We start from the raw sequence: 16,318 nt of genomic DNA, 5'->3' as shown, positions 1-16,318 counted from the left end.
AGCATGAGGACGACACAGGTGTTCCTCACCCTTCCCCAGAAAGAGCCTTCTCACTGGGATGGCTGCCTCCCTCAGCCACTAGGAAGCTGCTGAAACATAGCGGAGGGTTAGTAGACAGGACAAGCAGACTTGACAAGACAGACGTATCCGGGGGAAAGGGCACCCACTTGTGGTGCTAGCCTTAGTGGGACAGGCATACTTGGTTTGATTGGCTTACCAGGTGTCACAGGCATGTTTTTGGTTTTATATTTCCTTTTCCTTGGTTTTGCCACCAAACATACAGGCTCTTCATCACTTGACAACTTTCCAGCTGAAATCTCTAGCTCAGCCTTAGGATCATCACTTGGTGGCTGGCAGACATCTTCCCCAAGATCCTGATTACCAACAATATGAGATGATTTGTGTCGGTAGACAGCACACTCATTCTTCTTTTTCTCATTTGAGGGAGTTTGGTCCTCATCACACGAACCATCTTCTATTAGCACAGGGCCCTCCAAATCATTATGATCATCATCATCATCAGTGATAAGTGTTGGAGACCCCTGGGGTGGCTGCTCATCGGTATCAGACACTTCCAGAATCTCATCTGAAATTCAAGAGACACAATGACGTATAAACATACTCCCTCCAGCCCCCACACCCCCAACTCAAGTTCAGATTATTGAGCACAAATTAAACAAGTCAGGGGCTTCCCTGGTGGCGCAGTGGTTGAGAGTCCGCCTGCCAATGCAGGGGACACAGGTTCGAGCCCTGGCCCGGGAAGATCCCACATGCCGAAGAGCGACTAAGTCCGTGCGCCACAACTACTGAGCCTGCGCTCTAGAGCCCGCAAGCCACAACTACTGAGCCCATGTGCCACAACTACTGAAGCCTGAGCACCTAGAGCCCGTGCTCCACAACAAGAGAAGCCACCACAATGAGAAGCCCACACACCACAACGAAGAGTAGCCCCCACTCGCCGCAACTAGAGAAAGCCCGCACACAGCAACGAAGACCAAGTGCAGCCAAAAATAAATAAATAAATAAATTTATATTTTAAAAAATTAAACAAGTCAGGACCTGTGATATAATGAATCCTAGGTAAGAATCAGTTATTTAGACGATTTTCCCTCTATTACTTTTTTATTTTACCGAGAACAGTGACAGATAAAATAGCAATCCAAACCCAGAGGCAATTTTCAAATCACATTTCTCTGTAGGTGCTCAGGGGTTCCCACAGGTCCGAAACTTGTATATTTTCACTGGGCCAGAGCAAAATAAGAGAAATTAGAATTATAAAGTGGGTTTGTTTTTCTTTCTCTCCTATCAAGCTAGCTTTCTATAATTTAAAGGAGTGTCCTTTATTTTTTATTTTTTTTGCGGTACGCGGGCCTCTCACTGTTGTGGCCTCTCCCATTGCGGAGCACAGGCTCCAGAGGTGCAGGCTCAGCGGCCATGGCTCACGGGCCCAGCCACTCCGCGGCATGTGGGATCTTCCCGGACCGGGGCACGAACCCGTGTCCCCTGCATCGGCAGGCGGAGGAGTGTCCTTTATTTTGAGATTATGTCCTGACTAAACTTTTGGTGCTCTTTACCTTATGAAATTATGGTGATAGATGGTAGTTGGAGTTTATTTCCATCATTAGACAAATTAAAAATTGGCAACTCTATGTTAGTCACTAAAATTTCTTTTTTTAACTAGTCCATAAGTCCTAAGCTCTCAAAACCACTGATGTGAGAGTAAGGAGTTAAGTTCTGATGCCAGCACTGAGAGGCCTTGGGAACACTGAGACTGTCCCTGCCCTCACTGAGGATCCATCCCTTCATCTGGATACAAGGGGCAACGTGTCTAAGACTCAAGCTCTCTGCAGTCTGCTCAGAGTTCAACTTCTAGGTTTCTATGATTCTGGATGTAAAAAATATAAACCACAGCATGAGCAAGTTGTGAAAATATCTTTATGGTGCAAAAACTCTGCATCCTAAAATTGCAGATTTGGGATAATATATTTTGAGTCTCATCTATGATTTAAATTAATTATCAAAAAATTTCTGATATGCAATAAGGAAAGAGAAAGCAGTGGGTGTTCCTATGGTAAAAAGTCATCCTTCCTAGAAGAGTTAAAGATTTCCCAACTGCAGCTGAAATTCTAAGCTGTAGGGACACAAATGAACTCATTTACCATACAGAAACAGACTCACAGACCTGGAAAACAAACTTCTGTTTACCAAAGGGGAAAGGTGTTGGGGGGAGGCATAAATTAGGAGTTTGGGGTTAACGTATACACACGACTGTATATAAAATAGATAAACAACAAGGACCTACCGTATAGCACAGGGAACTATATTCAATATCTTGTAATAAACTATAATGGAAAAGAATAGAAAAATATATATATATATGTGCATGTGTGTATAACTGAACCACTTTGCTGTGAAACTAACACACCTGAAACTAACACAATATGGTAAATCAACTCTACTTCAATAAAATATAAATAAATAAAAAGTAGGGACACACTGCTTACAATCTGTAAAAAATGACTCTGTACATTGACAAAGGTTACAGGTGAGGTTGGAAGTATGGGTTTAAGCTCCTTGGGCCTTTTTTTTCTGTAAAACTGCCTAAATTCATTACCATAACAAAAGAAATGGCATGTGGAGAACAGTAAAGAAACATAAAAAGACAGTCCTGTTGAAGCATTCTTCATCCCACTACCGGGATGGATGCTACCAGTCAGAGCAGCCTTAGTTGAAAGTTCATCCTCAAAAGACGATGGATCTTCTGATTCAAGGAGTTAGCAACTGGTGGCCTATGGTGATAAACTGGCCTCTGGCTTTGTCACTCAGGCCCCTACTCTAAAGCTACCTCCCTTGGGGCTCCCTCTGCATTACAGTAGCTTGTCATGTTACACCCCCTACTCTGCACCTGGACCTCTGTCCTGCTCAGGCAATCCACTCAGAGCTAGAGAGGAGGGAAAAAGGAAATGAGAGGGGACAGGTGGTGAAACAGTAGGAAATGCGGGTTCCAAGCCACCTCTCCTTTCCCTTCTCTGATATCAATGGTATATCTGAGGTAGTTATCAAAGAAGTAACCAGTATTTTTAAGGGTGCCAGTACTTTAAGTAGATGCCTGTGTCTCATGCCCTACACCAGGTACTTGGCAAACAGAGCAAACAGAGATCAATAAAATACTATCTCGGGCTTCCCTGGTGGAGCAGTGGTTGAGAGTCCGCCTGCCGATGCAGGGGACACGGGTTCGTGCCCCGGTCTGGGAAGATCCCACATGCCGCGGAGCGGCTGGGCCTGTGAGCCATGGCCGCTGAGCCTGCGTGTCCGGAGCCTGTGCTCCGCAACGGGAGAGGCCGCAACAGTGAGAGGCCCGCATACCGCAAAAAATAATAATAAATAAATAATAAAAATAAAAAATCAATAAAATACTATCCCAAAGGCTTAAGAAGCTCCTAGTCTTCCTATGTCTCACACCCACTGAGCAGGTTCTGAGCTGCGAGTAAAACTCCGTGCCTCCCGAAAGGTGATGAGGGCCTCTGACTCCAAAGAGGCAAGGACCTGCTATGGGAAACAGGCTCTAAGAAAAACAAGACTCTCTAGAAAATATAAAGGGGGTAGCAAAAGGCAAAGACAAACAGCTAGACAGAGAAAACAAGCATTCCTCTGAGAAGTCACTGCCAGCTGGCCCGTAAGCCTCACGCACGAGTCTCCATCAGGCTGGAAAGAATGAGCCCCTGTCTCTTACTCCTCCTTCCTCCTCTGTCATCCCCACACGCAGAGAAAGAGGAAAAGAGTGGAAGGCGGAGGAGCAGGGCAACCTTCATGCTAATCAGGCTGAGTTCCTGACTTCCCTCTGCTCCCGCGATGTAACGCTGGGTAGCTAAGAACTCTACTGAGGGCGATGCCTGGGGTCTAAGGCAGCAAGAACAGTTGCTGCTATGTTAGGAAATTGACCAGGCAGTGCGGGGAACCCAGCCATATCCACATCCAGCACATAGGAGGAAAAAACAGTGGCACTCACTACGAAATGATTCAGAATAGAACATTTGCTGACTTTCATCCTGAGATGACTGTGCATGGTGAGGCTGCACCTTCTCTAAGTTAGTAGTATACTTGCCTTTGCTATGTATTTCAGCTATCTTAGCTCTCTTCCGCTCACAGACGTATTCATTGTCAGAGTCTGAGTCGATCACCATGTAGCTGAGTGATGAGACTGGGAAAAACAAAAGAGAAGCATGAATACAACATTCTTCTTTTCATGGCATTTTCTACCTTTGCTCCAATGAGCATAATCACTTTGAAATGACTTTTTGGTTTCCCACAGTAACTCTGTTCCCCTTCTCTGGAACTACTCAATTGTTATTCCTGATTTTCCATCTTTCCTATCTTCGTACCAAACCTGTCCATCCGTCTCAATCCTTTCAAAAGGAGGAATGTGTCAAGTACTGAGAGAGTGAAGTGGGCTGTCAGACGGTACGTGTTTAAATAGTTTTGGCGCAGGGGGAAATTGATTAAGGAAAGGTCTAGTTAATTGCCATTTCTCTTTATCCACATTGAGATCCCCCTGCCACAGATACAGAGAGGCAGCCTCGGCAGGGAGATTTCTCCTGGGCGCCACTCTTTGCAGCCAGAAGCCAGCACTGCCCTCTCTAATTGATGGACTGCTCTGGCAGGAGTCCAACTCAGCAGTATCCCTGTGCCACCCAGGATGCCGGTGGTGAGCATGCCTCTGGGACCGTCGTTCTCAGCTAGCCCAGGTATTTGGGTCAGAGGTTCCAGAAGGCTGAAATTCTCCACCTTTTTGTATTTCCCAAACAGTGTACGATAAGCGTGATATACCTTTATGATGAGACAGAAAACTACTTAAAACACTGCTAAAGGACTTGTCTGTACCCGTTAACAGGCACAAATCCATTCATCCATTTCCACCATATTCACCACTTTTAAGCTGCCAAGTTGATGGGCCTTTGCTCTCCTGTTGACCATTCATTCCATCCTTAAAATTCTCTCTTTTCTTGATTTCTGGGATACTGTTTGGTTTTGGTTCTCTTCTCACCTTTTTTGCCCACTCCTTCTCTCTCAATTCTCTTCCTCACTCGTTCCCAGGCTTTATCCACACCCCTTTCATGCCAATCCAATTAATTCCTAAGGATTGGGTAAACATTATCCATCCACCAGCCCAACTTTGCTTCTGACTTCTCACTCCACAGTGCCAGCTTCCTACCTGGATATCCTGTGGGGAGGGCCGATTTTTAGTCAGTCTCCACAGGTACAGCCTCACCAACTGTTTTATTGATGGTGTCTATTTGAACCAGTCAGGCAGCCATCCTGACTAATCCCTGTCTGTATCTATTGGCTGTAAATGTTTTGAATATCAGCCCTGCCTATAGGCCCCTCAATTTCAGCATACCCCAAACTGAACTCATCACCTTCCTCCCCAAATCCACCCTTCCTACAAAATCCCATATATAGAAGCCTCCTGGGACTGGACCGAGATCTGTGGGCACTCCTGGCAGACCCATTGAAATTGATTTTCTTTACATATTTGTTCAACATCTACCTAGCGGAGGCAGGAAGAAACCAATTTTTCTACTTAAAATTTGGATACTTTTAAATTTATTATCAAACAAGGGCTCTATAATGTATAATATTGTAAACCAGAATATTTCTGAGGATCCATGACATACCATTTAAAATGTAAGGGGCAATGATGGAAATTCTGCATCTTTGACTGTGGTGATGGTTACACTACCACATACATTTGTCAAAACTCATCAAACTGTATTCCCCAAAAGGGTTAATTTTTCTGTATGTTAAGTCATTCCTCAACAAACCTAACTTTAAAAGTATAAATAATAAAACTGATCGTTTCCAATATAGCTTTATACAATGCATTATTCAGTTCTAGAATTTCAGCTGACTGCAACTGCTGACTTTAAATCACTTTCACACATTGGTGTCAAGCTTGGTGGCTTGCACGTTGCAAAAATAATCAACAGAGGTAAATCAGAACTAGCTAGAAAAACATTTTCCCACTTGACAGCACTATTTCGCCTTGGGTGGGTGGGTGGGGACAGGAATGATCAATTCATATTTCTACAGGAATTCAAGGAGTTGATGTGGAAACCACAGTTATTTCAGTTTTATTCCAGGAATTTTTTTTTCTTAGCACTTCCTATAGTTTGGCACCTGGGCAACACCCCTTCATCTAGCAGAGGGCTCCTAAATAGGAAAAGTAGTAGACAATGCTGACAGTTAGCTTAGAGCCAGATCACAGAGGACTTTAACTACTGGGCTTACCAGTTTGATTTCCCTATGATAAGCAACTTGAATAGAGAATTAATATGATCAAAGCAGTGACTCAGGAGATTAATCTGGAAGTGGGATACAGACTGGATCAGAGGAGGAAGAAATCAGGGTGAGGAGCCCACTTAAAAAGCTCTTGCACGGGGGCTTCCCTGGTGGCGCAGTGGTTAAGAGTCCGCCTGCCAATGCAGGGGACATAGGTTCGAGCCCTGGTCCAGGAAGATCCCACATGCTGCGGAGCAACCAAGCCCGTGTGCCACAACTACTGAGCCTGCACTCTAAAGCCTGTGAGCCACAACTGTTGAAGCCTGCGCACCTAGAGCCTGTGCTCCACAACAAGAGAAGCCACCGCCACAAGAAGCTCACACACCGCAACAAAGCATAGCCCATGCTCGCTGCAACTAGAGAAAGCTCGCACACAGCAACGAAGACCCAACGTGGCCAAAAATAAATAAATAAAATAAATTTATTTAAAAAAAAAAGCTCCGCACAGATACAAGAGTAAAAACTGACAAAGGCCTTAGTAGTCGAGACGGAAAGTTAAGGGATGGTTCAGAGAGACTTTTTTTTTTTTTTTTTTTTTTGCGGTACGCGGGCCTGTCACTGTTGTGGCTTCTCCCGTTGCGGAGCACAGGCTCCAGACGCGCAGGCTCAGCGGCCATGGCTCACGGGCCCAGCCGCTCCGCGGCATGTGGCATCTTCCCAGACCGGGGCACGAACCCATGTCCCCTGCATCGGCAGGCGGACTCTCAACCACTGCGCCACCAGGGAAGCCCCACAGAGAGACATTTTGAAGAAGAAACTGCCCAATTAAATAATGGGCCAAGGATAAGAAATCTAATATTTCGAACCCAGTTGTGAGACCAAACACCCATTATGACCCTGAACATAGGATTCACAGAGAAAATGTGATGTTTATTCTTAAGTCATCTTACCAGGAACATCGTTCCTTAGAAAAGTCAAATTTCACTAATTCTCCTATTCACCTGATGTTCCTTTTCTGCACGTTCATTCCAGACACAACTGACACAAAGAAAGAGGGCATCAGAAAGCATCTGAAGCATAATCAAATCTGGTTACCCATGTCTAACTCACTAAAACCAAAGTCCATAAATTACAGCTGGTCAAAATTTATGGTGGACTCTTACATCTCCCATGAGAGAGAAGAAATAAAAGTAAGGAGACCTTGAATGAAAAAAGTAAAGGAAGCAAATTGGAAAAGAAGCACAAAGAACTTCCTCTGCTCCTCACAGTAGGGAAATAAACTTTGCTTTGCCAATCTAGAACGAGCCCTAGAGGAGACAAACCTAGGACAGCTTACACCAAATGTCCCAAATCACATTTTAGTCATCTCTATGGAGACATGGCTAAATTATGCTTTAAATTGTAAATTACTGCTTTGAGGGGACTCTACTTACCGTAATCAAGTTCTTCATCACTGCTTGAGTTCACAGTAAGAATGTAACTGCAAAATAAAATACATTCTGTTTTAAAGGAAGGCTACTAACGTCATAAGCAACCAAATGTCAAAAATCTCAAATGAAAAGAATCATCAATCAGAGTTTCTGAAATGCAAAAAGGTTTTAAGGGCTTATGAAATGAAGATCACAATAGGGGAGGAGAAGAAAAATTAGAAGTCACAAGCTGCTCAGTCCGTACTGCACAAAGACCGGACAAGAATGTTAGTTGAGTATCATTAGCTATCAGTGAGAAGACTGTTTTCTGCCAAGTGGTATATTTCTATTTAAAGATATGAAAGTGAATTCTGAGAAAGGGACCACAGGGGAAAGGACTTGAGGATGCAGAGTTTACAGTTAAAAATCAAAAGGGCAAAAGAGCAAGGGGTTGAACACCTTTTGGGGCTTTGCTGCTTGAAGAGGGTCTACTGATCGGGATTGCCACCTGAGTAAATGGACAAATGCTGAAGTCCATTTCTTGGGGAGCAAACAGAGCGTGATTTCAAAGCTGCACCTGCCCCCTGCAGTGAACCTTGATGTTGGGCCGCTTGCTTCTCTGCCTCGCAATTTGCCAGAGGCCCAAGTACTCATCCTACCCCCGCCGACGGCAGGCTACTTGGCCTGTTGTTGTAGCTTGGCAGTATGGTCGGCCCTCCATATCCATGGGTTCCATATTTGCTGATTCAATCAACGTCCGATGGAAAACATTCAGAAAAAAAAAAAAAAATTGGCCAGCAAGTTCCAAAAAGCAAAACTTAAATTTGCTGCGCGATGGCAACTATTTACGGAGCATTTCCATTGTATTAGGTATTATAAGTCATCTAGAGATGTGCATAGGTTATATGCAATTACTACACCATTTTATATAAGAGACTTGAGCATCCAGGATTTTGGTATCTGAGAGGGGTCCTGGAACCAATCTCCCACAGATACTGAGGGAAAACTGTACTATCTGAGGTGACACCAAAACACATTGCAGCTGGGGATCCTTTTTTTTTTTTAATTTATTTATTTTATTTTTGGCTGCGCTGGGCCTTCGTCGCTGCGTGCGGGCTTCCTCTAGTTATGGCGAGCAGAGGCTACTCTTCGTTGCGGTGTGCGGTCTTCTCATTGCGGTGGCTTCTCTTGTTGAGGAGCATGGGCTCTAGGCACACGGGCTTCAGTAGTTGTGGCACGTGGGCTCAGTAGTTGTGGCTCATGGACTTAGTTGCTCCGCAGCATGTGGCATCTTCCTGGATCAGGGATCGAACCCGTGTCCCCTGCATTGGCAGGCAGATTCTTAACCACTGCGCCACCAGGGAAGCCCGCAGCTGGGGGTCCTTTAGCTCACCAGGTAGCAGCTGACTGGACATTGTCAGCTATCTTGACTGGACTCAAGATTCAGCTCAGAAAAGTCATACTGCGATAAGCATCACTTCCACGCTGGAGCCAGGCTCCAGTTGTAGGACCTACCCATAGGTAATCTTATCATGAATTACTGTGACAATTGAGCTAACAGAGGAAACCAAAGTGCTGAAGAAAGCCTTATAATAGCTATAAGGCTTTACATATATTTATATGGTTTTATACACATAAGGTTTTACATAATATTTATAAGGTTTTACATATAACAAGTTAGCCTTACCCACTTCTTGTGGACTTTTATTTTGGCCTTGAGGTTGATTACTGGATTGCTTATATACCTTTTATATACATTCTTTCAAGACACATGCTGGCTCACCCCCTTGATTAAGTTTCCTATTCATTTATTGATTGCTGTACACTGGACTTATTCAGTAGTAGGCTTCAAGTCCCTTTTTTTTTAATCAAGAAAGAAAACTCTTGGTTTCCTAGGTATGGGTCAAAACGTGACCTTGGTTATTTGAAACCTATTATCAATATATCACACTATATATAAACTAAAACGTGGTTCATACTTCATTTATCTTTTTACATATTTTTGTGTTACATGCACACACACTTTTTTTTTTAGAGGTCAGGCAAAAGGAATCAGGGATTGGAAACATGACACAAAAAGTTACACAACAGGGCTTCCCTGGTGGCGCAGTGGTTGAGAGTCTGCCTGCCGATGCAGGGGACACGGGTTCGTGCCCCGGTCCGGGAAGATCCCACATGCCGCAGAGCGGCTGGGCCCGTGAGCCATGGCCACTGAGCCTGCGCGTCCGGAGCCTGTGCTCCACAACGGAACAGGCCACAACAGTGAGAGGCCCGCATACTGCAAAAAAAAAAAAAAGTTACACAACAGAGAGTCCCACTCTAATCCCGAAAGAGAAAATATCGCATTCCCGGCTGGCTACTAACCAACAGGAAAAGTGAAAAGGTCCGAGGACAGCACTAAGGAAGAAATAGGAGGTCAAAAAGAAGGCAGATTTTAGACACCCTCTAAAGTAAAATTTACGACCAGGAATACAAGTCCCTAGACAGTGTTTCAAGACTGATTGTTTTTTAGTTTTTTTAAAAATAAATTTATTTATTTGTTTTTGGCTGCATTGGGTCTTCGTTGCTTAACCAGCACTCTATCATGAAAGGACTAAGAAATCATATTAGGGGACTTCCCTGGTGGCAGAGTGGTTAAGAATCCGCCTGCCAATGCAGGGAACACGGGTTCAAGCCCTAGTCTGGGAAGATCCCACATGCCGCGGAGCAACTAAGCCTGTGCACCGCAACTACTGAGCCTGCGCTCTAGAGCCCGTGAGCCACAACTACTGAGCCCATGTGCTACAACTACTGAAGCCTGCGGACCTAGAGCCCGTGCTCTGCAACAAGAGAAGCCACCTCAATGAGAAGCCCGCACACTGCACCAAAGAGTAGCCCAGGGAAGCCCAGGAAGATAGCCTTTTATCATAAGTAATAAAAATATTTTTCCAGTTTGTTGTCATTTTTATGCTTTTGTTAGATATCAAATTTAGAAAGACCTTCCCCAATCCAAAATTACTGGAAACAAAATCCAGCTATATTTTCTAGCATTTTTAATGGTTTCATTTTTTTATTTTTAAATATTTTATCCAGGGACTTCCCTGGTGGCGCAGTGGTTGAGAGTCCGCCTGTCGATGCAGGGGACACGGGTTTGTGCCCCGGTCCGGGAAGATCCCACATGCTGCGGAGCGGCTGGGCCCGTGAGCCATGGCCGCTGAGCCTGAGCATCCGGAGCCTGCAATCCGCAGCGGGAGAGGCCACAACAGTGAGAGGCCCGCATACCACAAAAAAAAAAAAAAAAATTTTTATCCAAGTGTAATTTACTTTGGTATAAGGAGTGATGAGGTAAGAATCCAATTCTTATTGTTTTCCAAATGGTCAACCAATTATCTTCGAATTATTTGTCAATGAGTCCATCTTTTCCCCACTGACTTGAAATGTCATTTTTTTCATCATGAACTAAATTTTCATGTGTATTTGGGTCTATTTCCAGACTCTCTATTCTATGGTCTCTACTCCTCCCATACCAGACACTTATCTGTATGTTTATCTTACCTGTGAAGGAGGAAAATAGAGCAGTGTTCTGGGAGAATGAAGACTTAGAGGAGATGAGGCAACTATCCTAAAATACCTATCCCAGAAGTAAAATACTTCACCTGTGTACCTCAAGAAGGCAGCACTGCGAACACTGGCAGTAACAAAAGGACAGATTTGAAATTCACCAGAATGAAGAACTTTCTAGAAATTACACATATTCAACACTGCATTGTGTTGCTTCATGAAGTTGTACACTCCTGGCCACTAAAAGAGCTGTTATACAGAGGATTCATGCATTGGATAGAGCTGGACCCCCATGATTCTAAGCTCTCTTTTCACAATTCTCATTTTATGACTAACCAAATTATACACTCTGTAGACTCTAAGTGACATAAACATATACTTTTTGAGAAAGTCGTTTTGCCAACAGAGTAAGACTAAACTAAGAGAAAAGAGAATTTTTCAAATCTCACCAATAATCATCCTGGATCTTCCAACGCCCATCCTTTCTTTCGGACATGTCCACGTCTGTAGTCAGGATAAGGATATACGTTTGAAAGGAAACCAGAACCAGTTAGATGTTTCTACATTCTGCATTTACCTTTGAGCAGCTTCTTCACCCCAACTTAAAGCCAAAACTTTGCTCTATGAAATGAGAAGTATTTAAATTTGTTTATTGCTGACCTTTCTCCCACCTTGCCCCACCAAGGTTCTTCGTTGATCCATTAGAAAGCCCAAAGCCCACAGCGGCCCCTGATGTTAAGCTACCTCAACCGCCAGCTGTTATAGAGATGTGCGGGGAGGACAATCATTCATTTATCAGCCCCCAGATCAATTTTCTCCCACTGTAAGGCTTTTAGCATGTACTACTCTGTCCCCGGCCCAATGCTCTTCTGACCCCAAATGTATTCCCACCACCCCCTACATCACCACCGGCCCTCCCCTGTCCCCACATCTTCATTCCCCCTACTCCCGCCTCATGCCCCAAGGAAGTCTTCCATCAGGCTTTCACACGCTCCCACCCCCACCCACGCCACCCCCGTACCCTCCACCACCTCCCTACTCCTGCTCATAGCCCGTCTTACACAGACCAGGCCACACCCCGACACACACCTCAATCCAACTCACACTCTCCCCATCCCCCTACTCACGCAGGGAATCAGGTCACCCTCCCCCCACACCTCCACCTTCCGCCCCAGCTGGGCCCCAAACCCTCCGCTTACCATCACACTCTGCCGCCTCGAAGCTCCACCCTCTCCACCTCCCCTCTAAGGCCCCTCCACCTCTCCACCGCCCCCAACACCGCGCCCCCCCCGCCCCGCCCCCGCCAGCTTTGCACCAATCAAGCCTAGACTCCTCCCCCATCTCAGCGCCCCCAGCCAGCCTTGCACCAATCAAGTCTCGACTCCTCCCCTCCCCCCACCCCCACCCTCGCCCCCGCCACTCTCGCCTTCTCTCCCCACGAAGTCTTACACCAACAGGCCTGGAGCCCTCCCCCCTCCTGGCAGTTTTGCACCATCAGTCCTAGACCCATCCCCCCATCTCGCCTCCCAGCGCCCCCAGCCGGCCTTGCACCAATTGGGCCTTGACTCCTCCGCTCCCCGCTCCCACGCCCGTCTCTCGCCCCTAGCTGATCAGGCATCGACCCCCCCCCACGCACACCCCTACCCACCCTCCACCTGCCCCTACTTCCACACGTTACTCCAACCTCTATCAGCCTGCTGGCCTTCCACCACTCAGGCCTAGAGTGCCCCCTACAACTGTACGCCACCTCCCAGGCCTCTACTCCCTAATGCACCAATTGGTATCTCTGCCCCCCATCCCCCATCTTTGCTTTAGCGGAGTTAATATCACTAACACACAAAAATTCCTTCTTCCAAAAGCTTTAAGTGGAAACGGGCAAAATATTTTGCCAAAATCTCAGTCTCAAGGCTCACGGACAGAGTATCCAGGGCTTACGGTGGTCCTGACTTTGTCAGCTCAACTAGGACGAGCGTGAAGATTGTTTCCGCTTCGGTACTCTCCCTTCACCTACCTGCTTCTGAGACCTCTGGCCCGATCGAATCACCACCGCTCTCCTATGACCGGGAGTGGAAGGTGTGCAAGGTACCGAGCAACTGTGAAACACGCCATTTTTATAGAGCCCAGGCTCAGCGGAACTGACGTATTCCTGCCTTCTCTGTACCCACCTATCACAGTGCAGTAACTAGGCAATTTCGCAGCTATGAACTCAAACTTGGCACCCAGTTATAGTGCTTCCGGAATCAAGGTTACCACTTCCACGAGGTATCGCTAATTTTACCAGAACGTACCATTTCACACACAGGGTACAAGCCCATTTCTGTAGTTTGGTGATCCCCAAATTAATTTTGGGGGCGACAGGGAAGAACCGAGTCGAATCCTCCCGAACAAAGTTTCATCCTTGTGAGGACTTGGATAAGCGAGCCCCATTCCTTGCTTGATTTGCCCAACTAGTCCATTAGCCTCCCTCCAAACAAAGCAGAGGTGCGGGAGGGAGGTGGGGGGAGCGGTCAGACCCCTTGATAAGAGTGAGGCAGCAACCCAAAAGTGCCAGGCAACACTGAACTATGATGTTTGCTTCCAGACCCCTCCGAACTCTGGAGATAAAGAGAAATTAGTTACTTGAAGCTTTCTGGCACTCACTCCCGACACACCAAGAATAACAAACGGGGGCAGCAAAGCCTTTCTAGATTGTGCCCGTTTCTCTGGCAAAAACCCATACATCTCATAATTTAAGCATTTGGCCAACAGAATACATATAAAACGTCCCTGCATTTAAAAACATTAATGACATTGAGCTTATTTCATGCTAGGCTCTGTTCCAAGTGTTTTTATATGGATTTAATCCTTACGACACTTTTAAAAAGTAGGCAGTGTTAGCACTCATTTTACAGAGATCACATGGCTAAAAAGTGGCAGGGAGCTAGAATGCAAATTCCAGCAGCACTAGTTAATCTTAAGCACCAAACTGCCTACATATAAAAAGGTACTTTCTGGGGCTTCCCTGTGGCGCAGTGGTTGAGAGTCCACCTGCCGATGCAGGGGACATGGGTTCGTGCCCCGGTCCGGGAGGATCCCACATGCCACGGAGCGGCTGGGCCCGTGAGCCATGGCCGCTGAGCCTGCGCGTCCGGAGCTTGTGCTCCTCAACGGGAGAGGCCACAGCAGTGAGAGGCCCGAGTACTGCAAAAAAAAAAAAAAAAAAAAGGTACTTTCTGAGTTGATAGGGAATGGGATAAGAAGGGCTTATCATTATAACCTTATCACTTACAACAAACTTGCAAATTTACCTCTACAAGCCTATTCCATAAAAATGGGGCTTACATAACTGTGTGCCTCAGAGGTTTGGGCAAAGAATCTGAACATTAGCTGTAGTTAATATTAAGAGGCATGTGCTTCAAGTAAAGAGTGGGTTTAGGATTGGAATCAAATGGTAAGTTACACAAGTTTATTCAAGGTGCAGAAGCAACTCCTTTAGACTGAAGGCAGGAGGAGCTGAAGTAGACTGGAAATAACTGACGCAGATTCCTAATAGATAGAAGAGGGTGGGGGTAAGAACTTAATTATGGGGACTTCCCTGGTGGTCCAGTGGTTAAGAATCCACCTTCCAATGCAGAGGACACATGTTCAATCCCTGGTAGGGGAACTAAGATCCCACATGCCGTGGGGCAACTAAACCTGCACGCCGCAACTACTGAGCCCACACACTCTAGAGCCCGCACGCCACAACTAGAGAAGCCCGTGCGCCACAACGAAAAGACCCTGCGCGCCACAAGGAAAAGACCCCACATGCCACAACTAAGCCCCGATGCAGTCAAATAAACAAACAGATATTAGAAAAAAAAAGAGCTTATGACTAATCTGCTGGACATCTTTCTTGCCCCATCTTCCAAGAAACAAACACTAACCCACATTAGGGCTTTGAGGGTCTCAATCCACAGAACTTGCGAGGTAAATTACCTAACATTTTATTGAAAAAAAATTGGTTATATCTCTGAGAAAACAGGCAGCTAAACAGCCTGTTCTGGTCCCTGATGCATGGATATCCTCCTCCCTCATACTGGTGGTTGAGTTCAATCACCATACAGAGTGGGAAGGAATAGTCCACATAAAAGAATGAGACTACAAGGGTAGATGAAGAAGCCAGAATGGTTATAAGCTGAACAAGAACAAACACAAATGCGTGTGCTGGGAGTCTCAGGCTTTGTTAAGTCTTAATGGATCATACACCAACCTGACCCATGCTCCACCACACTTGGCTGAGAAAACAAAATAATTCTTACTATCATAGCTGCACTGTAGGGAAATCTGGTCCTTTTGTTGTTTGGAGCTGTTCAAATATAGATTTCATCACTGGAGGACCCTATTATTCCATCCAATGCTCAATTTAACAGAACACAAAATACATCAGCCATATTAAGGGCAAATCATTCATTTATTGTTTAAAGATTGCAAGACAACATCTGAATTTCTGTAGCACAATTTAAATGTTTTACTTTTTTGATAAAGCAGAGTATAATAGAAAAAACAATTAGTTTCCAGTAATATCTATAACTCTATTCAGAATTAAGTCTTCCACAGACATGTTACCTGGAAACAAAAGCCTGTTACAATAAGCAAAGCTTCAACCAGAGCGGCTACTTTTCAGGCCAGGGAAAGGTTCATCCCTATAGGAGGATGATGTGCTATGTAAAATGGCTGCAAGGTCACAGCCTTGAGGGCGTTGAAAGTCTATTATCCTATTCCACATTAAGTAGTTTGGTGAACTTCAAACGTCCGTTCATCTGCAACCAAGCTGGCAACCTTTAACTGATATTTCAAGCAGGTAAAAAATAAATTAAAAGAAATCCCTACACTGATGTTCCTTGATTTACACTGTTAAATGGTTCATTAACATGTAATTCTGGCTAAGAATTACATTTGAGACTCCTTGCTCAGATTTTGGTTAACAGTACAAATCTTTCAGAAATTCAAGTTCTTATTAATCAATTTGTCAGCTAGGATACATTCAGGCATCAGCTGCAACTACAGAATAGGTGCACTGCCTCAGCACTTTGGAAAGACATAATCTAGAACACTACTAGCAGACAAAA

This window comes from Hyperoodon ampullatus (assembly GCF_949752795.1).
Source record: "Hyperoodon ampullatus genome assembly, chromosome: X".
NCBI classification, from domain to species: Eukaryota; Metazoa; Chordata; class Mammalia; order Artiodactyla; family Ziphiidae; genus Hyperoodon; species Hyperoodon ampullatus.
Note: the sequence above shows the minus strand (reverse complement) of the source record.